Source organism: Hemiscyllium ocellatum, chromosome 8, assembly GCF_020745735.1.
Source record: "Hemiscyllium ocellatum isolate sHemOce1 chromosome 8, sHemOce1.pat.X.cur, whole genome shotgun sequence".
NCBI classification, from domain to species: domain Eukaryota; kingdom Metazoa; phylum Chordata; class Chondrichthyes; order Orectolobiformes; family Hemiscylliidae; genus Hemiscyllium; species Hemiscyllium ocellatum.
In genome coordinates this window covers 4203091-4223565 of record NC_083408.1, presented here as the reverse complement: position 1 = coordinate 4223565, position 20475 = coordinate 4203091, and positions in this window count along the sequence as shown.

The window sequence follows — 20475 nt, the reverse complement described above, 5'->3', positions numbered from 1 at the left end:
TCTCAAACAGGTAGACAGTCCCACCCGATTCCACACTACGTATACAGCACTAGGCTGTCTGCTCGGAGATGAAAGATGCCATCTTGAGACTTCACACAAGACTTCCCTCCACACCACTAGAAAACCTCGTTAAAGTCCCACGTGTGTATCATGAGCAATGGTGCCACGAGGATCAACGTGGAGCAGTCTGTCTGTGCAGCCTTTGCTCGACTTGTTCATCATGTTAGAGCATCAATTAGGAGGCCGTGAGCACTGCTGTTGCTGGTGATCAGAGTAGAGAGTGGATTGCTAGAAAAGCACAGCAGGTCTGGCAGCACACAAAGAGCAGAAAAGTCTACGTTTCGGGCATAAGCCTTTCATCAGGAATCAAAATCAATGACCTAATTCTGTCCATGTGTAAGTACGTTGACGGGGAATTGCCTCCTACTGTTCCTGTGCAAGTGACTCAAGGGGCTGAATGGCCTCATCCTACTGCTGTGTAAGTGACTCAAGGAACTGACTGGCTTCTTCCTCGCCTGATTGGAGAGGGCCAAGGGCCTCTTTGGGTTACCCCTGGTTCCTGTTTAACAGCTTGATGTGCTGACAAGTGTAATGATGCTTTAATGTAGCTTCTCAGAGGTTATTTGTCTTGGTTTCTTTTAAGAGAAAATTTGAGCGATCGTTACCAAGCTAGCTAGTTTAGACTCCACTTGAGTAAACAGTTTGGCAGACTTTCGGTTTATTTTAATGCAATCTGAATGGGTGGGCAGCTCTCACAGATTAGGATCTCTGGGTTTTGCTTTCCCAGCAACATCAGAAACTATTGGGGTCTCCACAGAGGTAGAAGCTTCAGTGAATGTCTGCTGGCTGCTACTCTCCCTGAATTTTATTGTGATGCTGTTTTTAATTCCTAGACTGGAGAAATGCTTGCGACAATCTGTGTCTGAATATTCTTTTTTGCCAAGGGCTGAATATTGGATTTTCCGATATTGGAACAGTTCATAGTAATAGTTCCTAGATCTATTATTCTGTTAACTTGTCCAATAGAATTACGTTTTTCTAAATTCTTCTTTCTTGGGTTTCATTTTATCTTTTGTTTTTAAATAAATTGTACTTTGCTTCACATCGTGTAGTTTGACCAGTCACATTGCATCTGAAATAGACACTTTATATTTCCTCTAAAATAAGAAAACATTAGAGTCTAGGCTACAACCTTCAAATATTTTCGAGGGGCTGTGGTGTGGTCCATCACACTAGACAACTTCTCCTCCTGAACAATAGGCTGGAGGCACTGAATGGACTGTCCCTGGTCTTCTCCAATAGTGTCAAAGGGCTGAATGGCTTCCTCATATTCCTGTGAAACCAGTGTAAGGTGCTGAATGACCTCTTCTTTTACTGTGGCAATGTGCAGTGTCAGGCAGTACTGTTACATGAATGATACGGACCCTTTAACAGCACAAGCCTCAATGAAGTCTATGTCTTGCTGCACATGGACACATTCCAGTTCAGGAGTTGACGAAGGACAAAACATTCTGAACATTGTGGAATCGTCAGTGACGATCCCCACATCTAATCTTATGGTGGGGAGGGTGAGGGCAGGGAGACATTAAGCAGCTGAAGCTGTTTGTGAAAGTGGAGCTACCCTGAGGATTTTCCACAGAGGTGACTCAGGACTGAAATGAGGGACATCTTCCTTTGTGCCATGTTTGACTCCAAACGCTGGAGAGTTTACTCTGATTCCCATTAAGTCCAGTTTTGTTCAGTTCCTTGATGTCAACAGAAATTATCCACTGCATTGATATCAGGGCCAGTCATTTTTTACCTGAACCCTTATGTCAACCTCTTTGTTCACAGCAATGGACCACAGGATAAGAGCAGCAAGTGTTTTCTTCAAACATGTGGTATTGAATGTCAGGATTTCTCTTCTCAAGAGTGTTCAGGAAGATAGATGACTGAACGTTCCATTTGGCAGCATTTGGCTAATATCCCTCCTCTTTCACAGACATTTTAAAGGTGAGATTGTAACCGCCTTCACCACTTACTCTGACAGCACATTCTGTACACACACCACTCTCTGTATGTAACATTTACCTTCAGTTCCCTTCTAAATCATTCGTCCTCTCGCCTTCAACCTATGCCCTCTGGTTCTGGACTCCCCCATCCTGGGAAACAGAACGTGTCTGTTCAGAGTATTCATGCCCCGTTGGTTTTATAAACCACTATCATGTCACCCCTAAACCTCTGACACTCCAAGGGGAAACACCGCAAACTATTCAACCTCTCCCTAAAGTTCGAACCTCCAGTACTGGGACATCCGTGTAAGTCTTTTTAGCAGACAATCGAATTGTACGCAGTATCCCTAAAGTTGCCTCAACAACATCCTTTACAGATGCAACATGCCACCACAACTCCTATACTCAATGCTCTTTCTGATTAAGGCAAATGTGCCAAATGTGTTCAGCACCACTCTGTCTACCTGCGACTGCACTTTCAGTGAACTATATACCTGCAGTCCGAGGTCCCTATGTTCCACAACACTCCCCAGGATCTTTCCATTAAGTGTGTAATTTCAGCCCTGATTTGCCTTCCCGAAATGCAAATCCTTGTATTTATCTAAATTAAACACCATCTGTCACTCCTTGCCCCTTTGTCCCATCTAATTGTGTTCTTGTTGTACTCTGAAATAATCCATAATACTACCGTCATCTGTAAACAAACTAACTATGCCTCCGATATTCACATCTCAATCCTTTACATAAATGATGAAATGCAGTGAACTCCGTACTGATTCTTACAGCACACTGCTGCTCACAAGCCTCCAGTCTGAAAAATTTCCCTCTTCCTTCAAGCCATTTGTGACTAGCTTCCTCTGTATCCCATGTGACTGAACCTAACTAACCTGTCTACCAACCTAAATATCATGAACACCTTGCTGAGGTCCATATAGACAATATCTATCAAACTGCCTTCATCAATCGTCTTTGTCACCTCTTCATAAAACTCAATCAAATTAATGAGACATTATTTCCCATGCAGAAAGCCACGGTGATTACGCCAATCAGCCCTTGCCTTCTCATATGTATGTAAATCCTGTTCTTCAGAATTCCCTCCAACTTACCCACCACTGACATCAGTCTCACCTGTCTATAGTTCCCCGGATTTTTGGGTCACTGTTACCTTTTCTAGTCCCACTCCTCCACTGCTCACAATAAATGTTAAATGTAACCAGGTTGGTGATATAGCCGATGATATCATGCTTTAGGAACAAGTCAGGCTAGTTTCTTTAATCTGCTAAAACAACATGTTTATGATCCAGAAGCAATGCTACTCAAACTAGAATGGAAAGATAAATGGCAAACTATTTGGATGTTCCAAATATATAATATATAATGGGCAGAACGGTGGATAGCACTGCGACCTCACAGCGCCCGAAACCCGGGTTCAATTCCGACTCAGGCAACTGTCTTGGTGGAGTTTGCACCTTCTCCCCATGTCTGCGTGGGTTTCCTGCGGGTGCTCCAGTTTCCTCCCACAGTCCAAACATGTGCAAGTTAGGTGAGATGGCCGTGCTAAATTGTCTGTAGTGTTAGTTGAAGGGGTAAATGTAGGCGAATGGGTCTGAGTGCGTTGCACTTCGGAGGGTCGATGTGGACTTGTTGGGCCAAAGGGCCTGTTTCCACACTGTGGGGAATCTAATCAATATTTTCCTTTCTAAAAACACTGGCACTTGCACGCGCACACACACACACAATCGATGAACAAAATCTCTGCAATTTCAAGTTGAAAGAACTTTGTCCAGATATTAGTGTAATTCATGAGAAGAGGAAAAAAGAAGAGAGATTCTGCATTTGAAGATTTTCTACTCACACAAGCGGCTAGCAATGAGATTTCATCCTGGAACAGTTGGATTTGTCTGAATTCCCTTTGCATTAGGCAGTGAGGAGATTCCAATGCATTCTGTACAGGGAATGCCCCAAGCATAGCCTTGTGGTTCAGTGGTTAGCACTGCTGCCTTCCAACAGCAAGGATTTGGGTTCAATCCCCGACTTGGGTGACTACTTGTTGGAGTTAGTACATTCTCCCTTTCTAATGGCTGCTCCAGTTTCCTCCCACAGTCCAAAACCGTGCTGGTTAGGTGGATTGATCGTGTTAAATTGTCCATAGTGTTCAGGTTTTTCTAGGTTAGGTGCTTTGGCAGGGTTAAGTGTAAAGGAGCGGGCATGGGACGGTTCTGCTTTTGAGGTTTGGTATAGACTGTTTGGGCCGAATGGTCTGTTTCTATACTGCAGGGATTCTATCAGAATGGTAACAATGACTGTAGAGTTTTTTTTTAATTTTAGCTCGCTCACATTGCTGTGATGAGGAACAATGACGGACAGAAAGTTCAATAGGCCATTCCTTCTCGGGCAGATTACATTTTCTCCCACTCTGATTGAATCACACAATAATGTCATCCTTACCCATACTAAATCATGTGAGGTCTCCTTGTACATTGTGCAAACTATGTCTCCATCACCTTCCCTGCTCCATGTCGGAGCATCATTGCTGCTGTCATGCATAGAGCCATACCCTTAGTAGAAGATAGTCTCGGTCGATTTGAAGATATGTTTATATGTCCCTGCGCCATTAAAAAAAAATGTATTCGAAATACCTGAGTTAATATAAATGCATTTTGCAACAAATACAGAAATTTCTGGAAAAGCTCGGCAGGTCTGTCAATACCCAGATGCCTTTTACGTGTTGTAGTTGTACCAGCCTCCACCACTTCCTCTGGCAGCTCTTTCCATTCGCACACCAGCCTCTACGTGAAATGGTGCACCTCAGGCCTCAACAAAATCTTTCCCTTCCCACTTTCCATCAATGCCCTCTAGTTTTGGACGCCCCTAACCTGGGGAAACACCCTGACTACTTACCTTATCCATGAGCATTCAGATTTATAAACGGCTACTGCTGAGAAATGCGACTCCAATCAACACGAATAGTTGTGCTTTCAGTCATCCTGGGCCTATATTCTCAAATTCAGTACTGACACCTCTTCCTTCTCCATCAAGTCACAATTCCAAATCCATTTTTAATCAGTTGGTTCAGATGTCTCATGAAATATTTCTGTGGGATTTACACCTAGACCTTTGTGCCCGGAGGTCGGGACACGAGCACCACTCGGCAATACCCATAAAGCTGCAACATTATTATCCTGTGTGTTTGCTCAGCAGCCTGTTCTGACATGCTGTGACATACCTCTGCAACAGGCAGGACTTGAATCCAGACCTTCTAGGACAGAGGTAGAATCAAATACAGAGTTCTGGCTGAGAGGTAAGGGCACAACCCACAACACTACCATACCCAGATTTTGGGTCATATTTTAAGTGTCAGCATTCAGCTCAGTGTGGATTTATTATAATCAGGTTATCATTACTGAACTAAACAAAACACTTTGTATTGTTAAACAATTGCAAGACCTTTGGCTGCATTGTCAATGTTAAGTACGATATTAGGGAAAGAAATTCTGCAGACACACTCTGCCCAATGAAGGGTCTTAAATAGTTATTAATTACTGATCACTAGAGACAAATAAAGAGCATAATTTCTGGCCCCAAAGCATTGATCAGTATTTCCCAACTTTCACGTGCGACTGCCCTCTGCCTAAAACAATTAAATGATACCAGACCACTGATTACTCTCCAGCCTCTCCTCCCCGCTGACTGGGTCTGCAATCTGTCCCGCCTCCCCCTAACAACAAAAGTCAAACCAAGCTCAGGGTCTTTGTGAAAATCAAAGCCGAATGTACAGGCCTCCGAGAGAGGAGGAGCGAATGTTAAATTGAAGGGACAGGGGGAGGGGTGGCAGATGGAGTTTAGCTTGATGCGGGGTATTGGGTTTAGAAAATCACAAAAGGCAAGACTTATACAATTTGGCAGTGTTGTAGAACAGAGACCGAAGGCCGTCAGGCATATTGCATTAAAATTTGCATATAGATATTATGGTTAAGAAGGTGTTTAACACACTTGTCTTCAGTAGTCAGACCTTTGAGATTCGGAATTGGGACGCCAAGCTGAGGTCGTACAGGAAATTGGTGAGACCTCTTCTGGAATATTGTGTCCAGTCTGGCCACCGTGCCCGCTCATTCCATAGGCACACCACCCTCTGGGTGAAAAATCTGCCCCTTAGGTCATTTTTGATTTTTCCCCATCTCACCTTAAACCTATGTCCTCTAGTTTTGGACTCCACGTACCCTTAGAAAATACCTGGAATATTCAGTTTTATATTATTGACCTTGATATTATTAAGCTGGAGAGGGTTCAGAAGATGTTAACCTGGATGTTGTTGGGCATGGAGGCAGTGAGCTATAAGGAGAGTCTGGATAGGCTGAGACTTTTTTTCACTGGAGGGAATGAGATTAAGGGGTAACTTTACAGAGGTTTATAAAATAATGAGGGGTACAAATAATCTGAAAGGCTGCTGTCTTTTCCCTAGAGTTGAGGAACCAAAACTGAGTGATATTTTAATGTGTGAGGGAAACGATTTACAAAAGTCACGACTGGTAATTATTTTAGACAGAAGCTGGCTTGTCTGTGGAATGAAATCCCAGAGGAAGTGGTGAAAGTAGCAACAGTTACAACGTTTTAAGGACATTCAGATCAGTACATGGATAAGGCATCAGTTTGGATGGTGCTGTGAGCAGCTGCCCTCCCCGTTCCCCTCTCTGAGTGAATCCCTGTTAGTTTTCTTCCTCGGCCAATGCTTGTGCAGTAGCGTGGGCAGGCCAGCAGAGGGTGGCATTGCATCACTTTAGGCAAGCACAGAGATTGCCAGACCTGCCCCACACAGAGACACACAGATACACACACAGGAATTGTTAGGATACGGCGTGAAGCTCTTTTGGTTATGTAAACGAAACATGAAGAAATGCTAAATTCGCCACGCAAACTGTTAAAGTATGAGTGACAAAGAACTCCCAAATTCCACTGTTTAAATAAAAACATCAATTTATTTTTTAACTCTGAAAGTGAACATTTTACATCAACTATTCACAATTCTGAGACCCCCTTTCTCTTAGCTGCTTATTCTGCAATTCCAATTCAATAAAATTATGCTTTTTAAAAAGGTGCTTATTAAAGTGCCATCAAGCTTGGGCGGCACGGTGGCACAATGGTTAGCACTGCTGCCTCCCAGCGCCTGAAATCTGGGTTCAACTCTCGACTCAGGCGACAGACTGTGTGGACTTTGCACGTTCTTCGCGTGGGTGTGCTCCGGTTTTCTCCCACAGTCCAAAGATGTCCGTGTCAGGTGAATTGGCCATGCGAAATTGCGTGTAGTGTTAGGTTAGGGGTATGGGTGGGTTGTGGGTCGGTGTGGATTTGTTGGGCCGAAGGGCCTGTTTCCATACTGTAAGTAATCTAATCTAAGTCTCTGTAAACTTAATTTCAGAACTACACAGCAGCTATTGTTTTTGTCTCTTCTTCTGTGATAAGATCTTTCTGGGTCATCTTCTTTCTTTTTACTGCGGATATGTTTCATAGGAAAATGTACCTTTGATAGACAGTGTTTCCTAATCTCGTGGATCTGTGTTGATGGCAGTTGCTCTGTCTGCAATTTTCAAAATGCCTGCATTCTTAATATCCACAACATCGGATCATCTCATTGGTTCAATTTTTGTAAAACAATGAAGTCAAACTTGATTTGGGGTTTGAGTATCCTGCTGTATTACTTAAACTGATTCGAATTGTTGTCCAAGCAGTAACCATCTCGGGGATCTATTTCACAACCAAAAGTGACATATTTTCAGTTGTCCATGACATTCTGGGTCTGCCATCCTCTCATATACACAGGTGATTAGAAGCTCTAAGATCAGAACAGCATTCACTCTCTCTTAAAGGTGCAGTAGACGCTTTTAAGTTCATTACATTAATACCCTGATGTCAATACAGATGAGTGGAGCCAAGCCGGCTTTCCCTTATTCTATCGTTTATCAATATTTCATTCACTCCGTCTGGTGTGTGTCAGGATTTTTTGCTCCATTGACAGCAAGTCCGTGGGAATATCGCAGTATTTCACTTGCTCACACTCGTGTGCGTGGGACAGGATTTCAGTTGTTTCATGGACACTGTGACGCGATAGCAATCTCAATGTTTGGAGATGGCACTGAACCTTGAAGAATTGTAAAGTCTATGGAGGACATTGTGGAACTCTAACAGGACAGTGACACGTTGGTGTAGTGCTCAGGTTTATGGCAGATGGGGATCAATGCAGAGTAGTGTGAGGTGATGTATTTTGGTAGGAAGGACAATTAAAGACATTTTAAAAGAGGCTTTATCCTTATAAAGGGGGTGCAGGAGCAGACGGTCCTGGGTGTATATGAGCACAGATTGTTGAGGATGACAGGACAAGTGGGGAGAGCAGTAAATTCACAGGTTAGTTTCAGTATCTGAGCTGTTTACAGGAGGAGGTGTATGAGGGAGTCTCTCTGCTCCCTTCCTGGGAAGTGGGGGTGACGATGTGTAAGCCCACCCTCCTGCCCCCCGAGACCATGGGGATTCCATTTGTACCAGCCCGACACTAAAACGAGATGGCATCAGGGCGACGGCTTCTGAGTTGTGCCGGGGGGAATCGGAGCTGCCAGTGGGTTTAAAGTGAGAATTGTCCTTCACTGAACATTGCTCCTTACTCGGTTGGTGGGACGTGGATGTTTCAGAATCTCCAACGAGGCGTCTTCGCCCTCTGCGGCTCGTACCAGGGTCCTCCCCACATGGTGGGGGAGGGGGGATGAGGGAACCAATATCGAACACTTCACCACCCGCCTTGGCCCTTTCTGACCAATTCCAGGCTGTTTCTCCTGCAATGGCAGAAAAGGAAGGAGGGAGGGTGGGAGTGTGTGGCCCTGCTGTTAGTGCTGATGCAGGTGGGGGGCAGTGTCATTGTGAGGTGTCCGGAGGGAGGCAGTCCACAGTGCTGTATCCATGCAGTTTTATTGGCGTGGGACGTGGAGTGGAGGGAGAGAAAGACGAAGGTACTGCATGCAGTAATGATGGAGCATGAGCCTTTTTCGGGGTCGGTGCTATAACAGACATTCAGTGAGTGTGAGGGAACAGAGAGAATGCATTGATCCTTATCCTGACAGAGCGGGGAAGTTTATTGATGCTTGTCCCGTATTGCTGAACATTTCTTCAGACCGCAGATAATGCACTGAGCTGGGTGGGCAGCTCAGGCCATGCTCGATGGGTCTGGTCGTGTGAACCCCTCTGGGAAGAGAATGGTCTCCCTCTACACTAGCACAATTACCAGGACATCCGTGCCCTTGTCGAGAAACCGTGGTGTAATTGCTCCTTATCTGCCATGCTCAGAATAAACTGTGCAGTGCAGCTCTGAACCGAAAAAGCTCAACCGTGTGCTCATTGGCCATTTAAATACGACACAAGTGTCAGGGGTCACGGAATATCCAGGGACAATCGGGTGATAGTGAGTACCTCCAGCCATGATGGGTGGGAGAATCGGGCTGGCATTGAATGAGAGGCACCCCATGTGGTGGGGCGGGGGACTAATGCGTTGAGTTTGATAAGATAACCCTGGGAAACTAGCTCAGCCTCGTGTGGACAATCCCTCTGTCACACTCAATGAAAATAGCACTCAGACAAATTATTGTTAGATTCAGCTCAATGAGTCGAAGACTCTGCTGACTCTACTCCCAGATGCAAAGCTGCAGAACAAATATTCATCCAAAACTCTCCATCATCTGACCTCACACCAATATCCTGTTCACCCAGTATTCCTGGAAACGCTGGCTCATGTGACAGGATTCTGTTAAAGTGTCTTCATTTCAGCATTCTGAAACCTGAAAACACTTCCTTCCATGTCACTGTCTCTCAGTCTCCCCCTCTCTGTCCATTTCCCAAACCCTTCCCATGTGGTCATATTTAAAGTGATTCCCGCGCCATCTCTCTCTGGCAGTGATGTTCACACCCACAGCACCCCCTTGTCATGGCACAACGGAGATATGGAGCTGTAAATGGATGGGAGCTGCACATCCAGTCAGTTCCAGCAAGTTTCCCCACGCTGGGCATGGATCAAACACAGTGTTACTGTGCAATGTACTGGGATTACGTTCACAGCTCTACATAGTGGGAGGGTAACTGCGACTGGTATACAAATCAATGCACAGGGGAGGTATACACAGTCCTAGATGTTGGGAGGGTAACTTCTCCAGGTGCTTCCCTTGCTGCACAAGTATCTAGTCCGGGTTTATAGATCAACTCATGGGTGTGGTCTCCACTCATTCCCACAATGAACAGGCAGGAGGCTGGGGGAACACAGCAAGTCAGGCAGCATCGGGAGGTGTGGAATTTAACATTTCCGGTGTAACTCTTCTTCAGGTCTCCTGCAGATGGGTTACTCCCGAAACGTTGACTTCTCCACCTCCTGCTGCTGCATGGCTTGCTGTGTTCTCCCAGCATCCTGCCTGTCTACTTTGGATTCCAGCTTCTGCAGTTCTTTTTTGTCTCTATCCCAGCTTCCCAAACTGGACAGATGTCTCGTCCAGGTTTAAAGACAAATGCTCTCACATGATCTGTGGACAGATTGCTGGGTTGTACTGAGCAGGACACTGGCCTGGTCTACAACGTGTTACACGGCGAACAGATATATTCTCTGGGCTAGTTCTGTGAGGTGGATTGAGAACGTGGTATATCTAACCATTTCAGCTGATCTGCAAATGCCTGTAGTTATCATTTTTGTGATGGGACCCTCTGTCTCTTACTCCATTAACGCTACAGTGTGCCCAGGTACAGTACATCATGTTGGTGAATACCCACTGTCCCAGCAACAGTCACAGCCTCTTCGTTCAGAAACAGTCAGCCATTCCCATCGTCCTCGTGTCTCCACGGAGAATGGAATGATGGCCTTTCAGATAAAGGCTGCCCCGTTGGTAGAGGGCTCAAAGCATCCTCCCCCTCACCAGTTCCCACCACCAACCAACCACATCAAAATATCCAGTGAGTACTGAGAGCAATGGGGCCTCTGTGAACATCAAGTACCAGACCATCAGAGAGATGGAGTAACACATCCCAGGTCCGATGGAGTAAAGGTGAATCCTCCAGTACACATGGTATCACTACGTCCTGTAATCCCCTCCATCTATTTAATACACAGCCTGTTATTCTTCCTGGAAAAAAAATCAGTTTCACAGTTACCCACATTATATTCGATCGACCAAGTTGTTGTCTGTTACTCACCATTTTCAGATTATCTACCTCCCCTAGATAACTTCAGTTTCTCGCGACCTTAGTGTCAGGTTAAATTTAGTTAGAACATGTTTATTCCATTTCTGGAAACCATTGATATAGTTTGAAAACAGTTGAGGTCCCAGCACTGGTCACTGCAGTCGTTAATTTGTGTTAAACTGATAGAGACTGATTTCTGCCTAAATTATATCGGTCCTGGCTCAGTAATCCGTATTCCTTGCATATCGGCTCCAATTGCTGAGTGACAGCCTCCAATAGCTGAATGGCCTCACTCCGTTCTTGTTTAAAACTCTTGATGGGCTGAATAGCCTACTTCAGTATCGGTGTAGTTGGGAATGGTGCTGAACATCTTAAAACCATCAGTGAACAGTCCACTTCTGACTTTATGATGGATGGAAGGCCATTGATGCTGCAGCTGCTGCTAGCCCACAGTGTCTCCTGGATGTTCAGTTTCCATGTGGCGTTCCTTTGGAAGTATGTCCTAATTCACAGGAGGGAGTGCCATGCAATCAGTGGGCAGTACGCTTAATATGCTTTATCTCTCCATACCGGAGGCTCTCAGCCTCATTCATGATGAAGGTCTGCTACCCGAAATGTTGATTCCCGTAGTCCTCGGATGCTGCCTCACCTGCTGTGCTTTTCAAGCACCACACTAATCTTGAGTATGTCAAATATGAGGCTGCGACTTTCCCTCCGCCAGGACTGTGTGCTGGCGGCTCCGACAGACACTGTCAGGGACAGATCCATCTGGGACAAGGAGTTTGGTGAGAATGTTCCCCCCATCACTTCCCCCAGTCTGGCTGCTGTGGATTTGAGGTATGTCCCTGCTCAGGCAATGGGGGGGCCTGTGGGGACACTCTTGGTGATGGACATTAAAGTTCCACGCCCAGAGGACGGCCTGTGTCCCTGTCACCCTCAGTGCTTCTTCTGATTCGTTTTCAACATCGAGGGGAACTGAGTTATCACCAAAGGGATGGGTGATGGGCGGGAGATGTCCATCCTCAGGTGAATTCCTTAACCATCTGTGATCTGTTACCATGAGATGTCCCGGGTTCAGGAATCAATGTTGGGAATTGCAGAGTTGCTCCTTCCCTGGCTGTATGCCAGTGTGCCCCCATCACTGGTGGGTCTGTCCCGCCCCTGCAACACAGTATACCCAGGGATGGTGATGGACCTTCATGAAACATTACCCTTCAGGCCTGATCCTGTCAATATGATGGTGTCATATTGTTTCCTGACAGGGAGTGTGGTGCTGGAAAAGCACAGCAGGTCAGGCAGTATCCAAGGAGCAGGGTAATGAATGTTTCAGGCATAAACCCTTCATCACGAGTGAGGTTTGTGGGCCGCGGTCTGTCAGATCAATGGGAGGGCTGGGGCAGGAGCTGGGGGAAAGGAAGCTGGGAATGTGATCGGGAGGTGGAGGTGGGGGAGAGGTATTTGGTCAGAGAGGAGGGAGGAGTGGATAGGGGTAAGGTGATGGATAGGTCAAGGAACTCCCCAGAACGTTCTGTCCCTGACGTTGTTTGTGAACGGCCGGACGTCAGTGAATTGAACAAACGATAGGATCCCGAGGGAAGAGATCCGGCTCCAGGGAGAAGTAGACACTGTTCAGAAGGCCCCTGAGGCAGTTAAAGGGGTGAATACGTTTTTCCAGCGTTTACATTTCTTCACGACACAGGATCGACCACAACTTAGACCAAAATATAGAAATTCCCAAACTACGTTTGTCTTCAGGAAACTGGTAGAGAATCCTTCAGAACAGTAACGTTTCCACCCTCCGTATTAGGAACTGGGAAGAAGTGACCTGTGTCTGCTCCAGAGTGATCGAGTGTGTGGGGATGTTCTATAAACTATCTGCCCTTATGGGTGTGTCTCTGTGTGTTTGGGTGGGAGGGTTTCTTGTGGTTTATGTCACATATTTTGTTAGTAATTCAGACCTTCACATTTGTTATTCCAGCTCCAAATATTGTAATAAATCCCTGAATTCAGGGACACAATTGAAAGTCTCACTGGCTCCCCAATCAAACGGGTCCCTTTGCCTCCAGGCTGATGGATAATGGGTTTGCTTTCCTTCTTCACAGTTAACGTAGTGACCATCTACGTCCTGCTTTATAAAGATTGTGGATTGTCTCCATGTGTCAGACGTTACCTGGGGGCCATGGCAGCGGCGGATCTCCTGGTCATTATCCTCGACCTGATCCTGAGACACATTCCCATTGTTTATCGGGAACAGTTCTATTTTCTGAGGGACTCCGTCCCCGTGTGTAATATCCACGCCATGCTGCTTTATGCAGCCACTGACTGCTCTGTCTGGTTCACTGTCACTTTCACCTTTGATCGGTTTGTGGCCATTTGTTGCCAGAAGCTGAAAAGTAAATATTGCAGTGAGAATACTATGGCTGTGGTTCTGGGAGCAGTGACTGTGCTGAGCTGTTTAAAGAACATTTTCTGGTATTTTATGCTCACGGCTCATTATTTGCTCTGGAACTTCCCCTGGTTTTGTGATGTAACACGCGCTGTTAAATTCTCCATTTTCTGGGTCACAATCGAGTTCCTCCACCACATTCTAACCCCGTGTGTCCCATTTCTCCTGATTCTGCTGCTCAATGTTCTCACCGTCAGACACATTTTAGTGACCAGCAGAGCCCGCAGGAGACTCCGCGCTCACACCAATGGGAACGCTCAGTCTGACACTGAAATGAGAAACCGAAAAAAATCCATCATTTTACTGTTTGTGATCTCGGCCAATTTCATCCTGTTATGGTCAACGTTAATGCTGTATTCTATATGGTACCGGATGTCAGCTATTGTGGATACCCCTCTGTATCTCGATCCCTTTGTGCGGGAATTGGGCTTCATGCTGCAGCTCCTCAGTTGCTGCACAAACACCGCGATTTATGCCGTGACCCAGACTAAGTTCAGGCAGCAGTTGAAGAATGTGTTGAAATATCCCTTCACCGAAATCCATCCATCCATCAAATTCCCTCATTAATCAATCCATCTGGGATTTTCTCAATTCAGCTCAGTGTTTCAGTGATGGAGAAGTCTGTCGCTATGATAACAGAATGAGGGGAGCGCTGTTTTGTCCATCCTTATCCCACAGGGTGGTTACGAGGAAACATTTCAATGTTTCTCACAACGCAGGGGCCAGTGAGAAAAGGCACCATCCCACTGACTGTATCCATGACTTGCATTTGTAAACAATAAAAATGCTGATTGTAGTGTGCCGAGCAGCAGAGTGAATGATGCTGTTGTGTGTCTTTGTGTTGGAGAAACTGAGCTGGAGAGAGACAGACTCACCCCAAGTCCTGGTCCTCAGGGAAGGGAAGGGGAGGGCACCGTGCCCTGTGATCAGGAGCTGGGTTTAACTCCCTCTGCCCCTCCATTGCCGCATGGCCTCACCATTTTCTCTCTCCTACTCTTTCTGCTCAATTCTCTCCCACTATCTCATCACCTCTTCTCTTCACATTCCCTCGTATCCCCTCTCACACACAATCCCCCCAAACCCGGTTTCTCCACCTGCCCACATGCTTCCCTATCCCCTCACCCTCACTATCTCTGACCTGCCGTCTATGTCTTCCTCCAGCAGTTCCATCTCTACCCCATTATCCCCTCTTCCTACCTACAACATCTCGCCCCCTCCCCCAGAGGTGCAGCCTCACGACCAACCAACCCCGCATCCCGCAGTCTCTGGTTCAGAGGGAGAGGGAAGGAACAGGGAGATAGAATGTGTCTGAGACGGGGAGGGAGGGGAACAGAGGGAAGGGGACAGAGAGAGGGGGAAGTGTGAGTGTGACAGAGAGAGGGCAACAGAGAGAGGGGTTCAGGGTGACGTGTGACAGAGAGTGGTGAAGAGAGAGAGTGGAATAGAAAGAGGGAGACAGAGAGGGGGTAAAGTGTGAGAGGGGACAGAGAGAGGGGGAAAGAGAGAGGAGGACAGGGAGAGTAGGGACAGAGAGAGGATACAGCGAGTGGGGGACAAAGAGAGGGAGACAGAGTCAGAGAAACAGAGAGAAGGGAACAGAGAGGAGGGGACAGAGAGAGGGGGACAGAGAGAAAGGGACAGAGAGAGGGGAATAGAGAGAAGGGGACAGAGAGAGGGGGACAGAGATAGGTTGACAGAGAGAGTGGGACAGAGGGAGGAGGGACAGTCAGAGCAGACGGCGAGAGGGGGAACAAAGAGTTGGGGCCAACAAGAGGGGGCAGAGCAGGGGGGCGAGAGGGTGGGATGGGGGAGAGAGGGTGTACATTGTGGGATGGACAGACAGCGGAGACAGAGAGTTGGTGCCAGTGAGAGGTGGGACAGAGAGGGGGGACAGGTGGGATACAGAGAGGGGGTACATAGAGTGGGGGACAGAGAGGGGGTACAGGGAGTTGGGGCCAGTGAGAGGGGGAAAGGGGGGCAGGGGGAACAGAGGGTGTACATAGAGTGGGGGACAGAGAGGAGGACAGAGAGAGGGGGACAGAGAGACGGGGGACAGAGAGAGGCTGGGCAAAGAGAGAGGGGCGCGGAGCGAGGGGTGTACAGAGAGCGGGACAGAGAGATGGGGTACAGAGAGAGACAGGGACATAGAGTGGGGGACAGAGAAGGGGGACAGAGAGGGGTCAGAGAGAGGGAAACAGAGATGGAGGGTGACAGTGAGAGGGGGACAGAGAGGGGGACAGAGAGAAGGGGTCAGAGAGATGGGGGACAGAGATTGGGGACAGAGATGGGGACAGAGAGAAGGGGTCATCGGGGGTAGAGAGGGGTTCAGGGAGGGGGCACAGAGAGGTGGGACAGAGCGAGGAGGGAAGCGAGTGGGGAAGAGAGAGGTAGTCAGAGAGAGGGGAGACATTGAAAGAGGACAGAGAGAGGGGGCAGAGAGGGAGGGGGCAGTGAGAGTAGGGACAGAGAGTGGGGGGACAGAGATGGGGTACAGAGATGGGATACAGAGATGGGGACAGAGATGGGGGACCGAGATGGGGACATGGAGAGGGAGTCATAGGTGGGGCAGAGAGAGTGGTTCAGGGAGAGGTGGGACATAGAAAGGGGGAGACAGCTGGGGGAGAGAGAGAGGGAGACAGAAAGAAGGAGACAGAGAGAGGGGAGCAGAGAGAGAGGGACAAACATACCTGAATAGAATATGGGAACAGCGAGAAGGGGACAGAGAGAGGTGGGGGGGCAGAGAGATTGGGACAGAGAGAGGGAGGCGCAGAGAGGGGGAGAGCGCGGGGGGGGACACAAGACAGGGGGACAGGGAACATCAACAGAGCGAGGGCGGGACAAAGGGAGGGGCCAGAGATAGGTGGCAACAGAGGTGGGTGACAGAGAGAGGAGGACAGCCTTAGGGGAACAGAGAGACGTTGGGACAGAGGTTGGGTGACAGAGAGAGCGGGGGCAGAGAGAGGGGGACAGAGAGAGGAGGGGCAGAGAGAGGGGCACAGAGAGAGAGAGAGGTACAGAGAGACTGAGAACAGATAGAGGGGGACAAAGAGAGGGGAACAAAGAGAGGGGGACAGAGAGAGGGGAGACATAGAGTGAGGGAAAGAGAGATGGGGACAGAGAGCGGAACAGAGAGCAGTGGACAGAGAGAAGAGGACAGAGAAAGGGGGACTGAGAGAGTGTCAGAGAGAGACAGGGGCAGAGAGTGGGAGGACAGAGAGAGAGGGTGGGCATAGAGAGAGGGCGATGGAGCGAAGGGAGAACAGAGAGAGTGGGATAGAGAGATGCGGGACAGGGAGAGACAGGGACAGAGAGTGGGGTCAGAGAAGGGGGACAGAGAGAGGGGGCAGAGAGAGGGAAGCAGAGAGGGAGGTTGACAATGAGAGTGGGACAGAGTGAGGGGGACAGAGAGAAGGGGGACAGAGAAAAGCAGACAGAGATGAGGGCAGAGAGTGGGGTTCAGGAAGGGGGAAAGAGAGCGAGGACAGAGAGAGGGTGTCAGAGACAGGGGGGATAGTGAGAGAGGACAGAGAGAGGGGGAAGATTGGGAGGGGGACAGTGAGATTAGGGACAGAGAGTGGGGGACAGGGATGGGGACAGAGAGAGGGGTTCATGGGGGACAGAGAGGGGGGTACAGGGAGAGGTGGGACAGAGAGAGGGGACAGAGATATGGGGACAGAGAGAGGGAGACAGAGAGAAGGGGGAACAGAGAGAGGGGAGACATAGAGTGGGGGACAGAGAGAGGGAACATAAAGAGGGGAACAGAGAGAATGGGACAGACAGAGGGAACCAGAGAGAGGGGGATATGGAGAGGGGGTACATGGAGACGGAGGAGAGAGTGAGGGGAGACAGAGGGAGGGGGACTGAGAGAGTGGGGACAGAGAGAGGGGGCAGAGAGAGGGGGACAGAGGTTGGGTGACGGAGAGAGGGTTTCCAGAGAGAGGGGGGACAGAGAGAGTGGAACAAAAAGGAGACAGAGAGAGGGGGTCAGAGAGAGAGGGGGGGCAGAGAGATTGGGACAGAGAGACGGAGGCGCAGAGAGGGGGACAGAGCGAGGGGGACACAAGACAGGGGGACAGGGATCATGAATAGAGCGAGGGCGGGCCAAAGGGAGGGGCCAGAGAGAGGAGGCAACAGAGGTGGGTGACAGAGAGAGGAGGACAGCCTTAGGGGGACAGAGAGACGTGGGGACAGAGGGTGGGTGACAGAGAGGGAATCAGAGAGAGGGTTACAGAGAGCGCGGGGGCAGAGAGAGGAGGACAGAGACAGGAGGTGCAGAGAGTGGGGGATAGAGGGGGGTCAGAGAGAGAGGAACAGAGAGACTGGGAACAGAGCGAGGGGGACAAAGAGGGGGGACAGAGAGAGAGGGAAACAGAGAGAGTGGGGATCGAGAAAGGGGGACAGAGAGGTGGGGGACAGAGAGAGTGGGGGACAGAGAGAGGGGGACAAAGAGATGGGGCTAGAGAGAGAGAAACAGAGAGACTAGGAACAGAGAGAAGGTGGCAAAGAGAGGGGGACAGAGAGAGCGGGACAGAGAGAGGAGGACAGAGGGAGGGGGACAGAGGGAGGGGGACAGAGAGAGGGGAACAGAGATAGTGGGGACGTGGAGAGGGGGACAGAGTGAGGGGGACAAAGTGCGCGGGACAGAGAGAGGGGCTCAGAGAGGCGGCGTCACAGAGAGGGGGACAGTGAGAAGGGGACAGAGATGTAGACAGAGAGAGGGACATAGAGAGGGGAACGGAGAAAACGGGGACAGAGAGAGGGGAACAGAGACGGGGACAGAGAGGGGTATAGAGGGTGGGGGACAGAGAGAGGGGACCAGAGATAGTGGGGACGTGGAGAGGATGGACAGAGAAAGAGGGAAAGGAGAGGGGACAGAGAGAGCGGAACAGAGAGAATGGGGACAGAGAGAGGGGATAAAGAGATGGTGGACAGAGAGATGGGGGCAGGTAGAGGGAAACAGAGAGAGAAGGGACAGAGAAAGGGGGACAGGGAGAGGGGGGCAGAGAGAGGGGGCCAGTGAGAAGGGGACAGAGAAGGGAACAGAGAGAGGGGACATAGAGAGGGGAACAGAGAAAACGGGGACACAGAGAGGGGAACAGAGAGAAGGGAACAGAGAGAAGAGGACAGAGAGAAGAGGACAGAGAGAGGGCAACAGACAGAGGGGGGCAGAGAGAGTGGGACAGAGTGAAGGGAATAGAGATAAGGGGATAGAGTGAGGTGAACAGAGAGAAGGTGACAGAGAGAGGAGGACAGAGTTACAGGGACAGAGAGAGGGGCGAACAGAGAGTGGGGAACTGAGAGAGAGAGGGACAGAGAGAAGGTGGACAGAGAGAGGGGTGCCAGAGAGTGGGGGACAGAGAAAGGGGAACAGAGAGAGGGAACAGAGAGAAGGAGACAGAGAGAGGAGAACAGAGAGAGTGGGGTAGAGAGAGAGGGTGAAAGACTGAGAGGGGACAGAGAGAGGGGGACATGGGGGGGACAGAGTGAGGGGGTACAGAGCCAGGGGGGACAGAAGACAGGGGTACAGGGAGGGTGGACAGAGCGAGGGTGGAACAGACAGAGGGGGCTGAGGGACGGGGCGACAGAGAGGGCGCTGACAGAGAGTGGAGGAAAGACTTAGGGGACAGAGATGTGTGGGGACAGAGATGGGGACAGAGAGGTGGGGGACAGAGAGAGGGGGCAGAGAGAAGGTGGACAGAGAGAGAGAGACAGAGAGAGGGTTCAAAGAGAGGGGAACACAGAGATGGGGACAGAGAGAGGGGACAGAGAGAGGGGGATAGAGATAGGGCAACACGGAGTGGAGAACAGAGGGAGGAGGATGGAGAGACCGGGGACAGAGAGAGGGGGACAGGGAGGGAGATAGAGAGGGGAACAAGGAGAGGGGGAAACAGAGAGGGTGGACATTGAGAGGGAGAGAGAGTGAGGGGGCAGAGAGAGGAGGACATGGGGGACAGAGAGAGGGGGCAGAGGGAGGGGGTTGCAGAGAGAGGGCGACAGAGAGAGGGGATCAGAGAGAGGGGGACAGAGAACGCTGGGACAGAGAGAGGGGAACAGAGAGAAGGGAAAGAGAGAGGGGAGAAGAGAGAAAGTAGCAGAGAGAAGGGGACATAGAGAAGGTGACAGAGAGAGGGGGACAAAGAGAAGAGGATAGAGTGAGGGGAACAGAGAGAATGGGACAGAGAGAGGGAACCAGAGAGAGGGGGATATGGAGAGGGGGTACATGGAGACGGAGGAGAGAGTGAGGGGGAACAGAGTGAGGGGGACAGAGAGGGGGGGCAGAGGGAGGGGTACAGAGGGAGGGAGACAGAGGGAGGGGGACAGAGGGAGGGGGACAGAGAGAGGGGGCAGAGAGAGGGGGACAGAGAGAGGGGGACAGAGAGAGGGCGACAGAGAGATTAGGACAGAGGGAGGGGGATGGAGAGACCGGGGAAAGACAGAGGGGGACAGGGAGGGAGATAGAGAGGGGAACAAGGAGAGGGGGACAGAGAGAGGGTGGACATTGAGAGGGAGAAAGAGTGAGGGGGACAGAGAGAGTAGGACATGTGGGACAGAGAGAGAGGGGCAGAGGGAGGGGGACAGAGAGGGGGGACAGAGAGGGGGTCAGAGAGAGGGGGACAGAAAGAGGGGGGTCAGAGAGAAGGGATCAGTGAAAAGGGAACAGAGGGAAGGGGACAGAGGGAGGGGGTTGCAGAGAGAGGGGGACAGAGAGAGGGGATAAGAGAGAGGAGGACAGAGAACGCTGGGACAGTGAGAGGGGAACAGAGAGAAGGGAAAGAGAGAGGGGAGAAGAGAGAAAGTAGCAGAGAGAAGGGGACAGAGAGAAGGTGACAGAGAGAG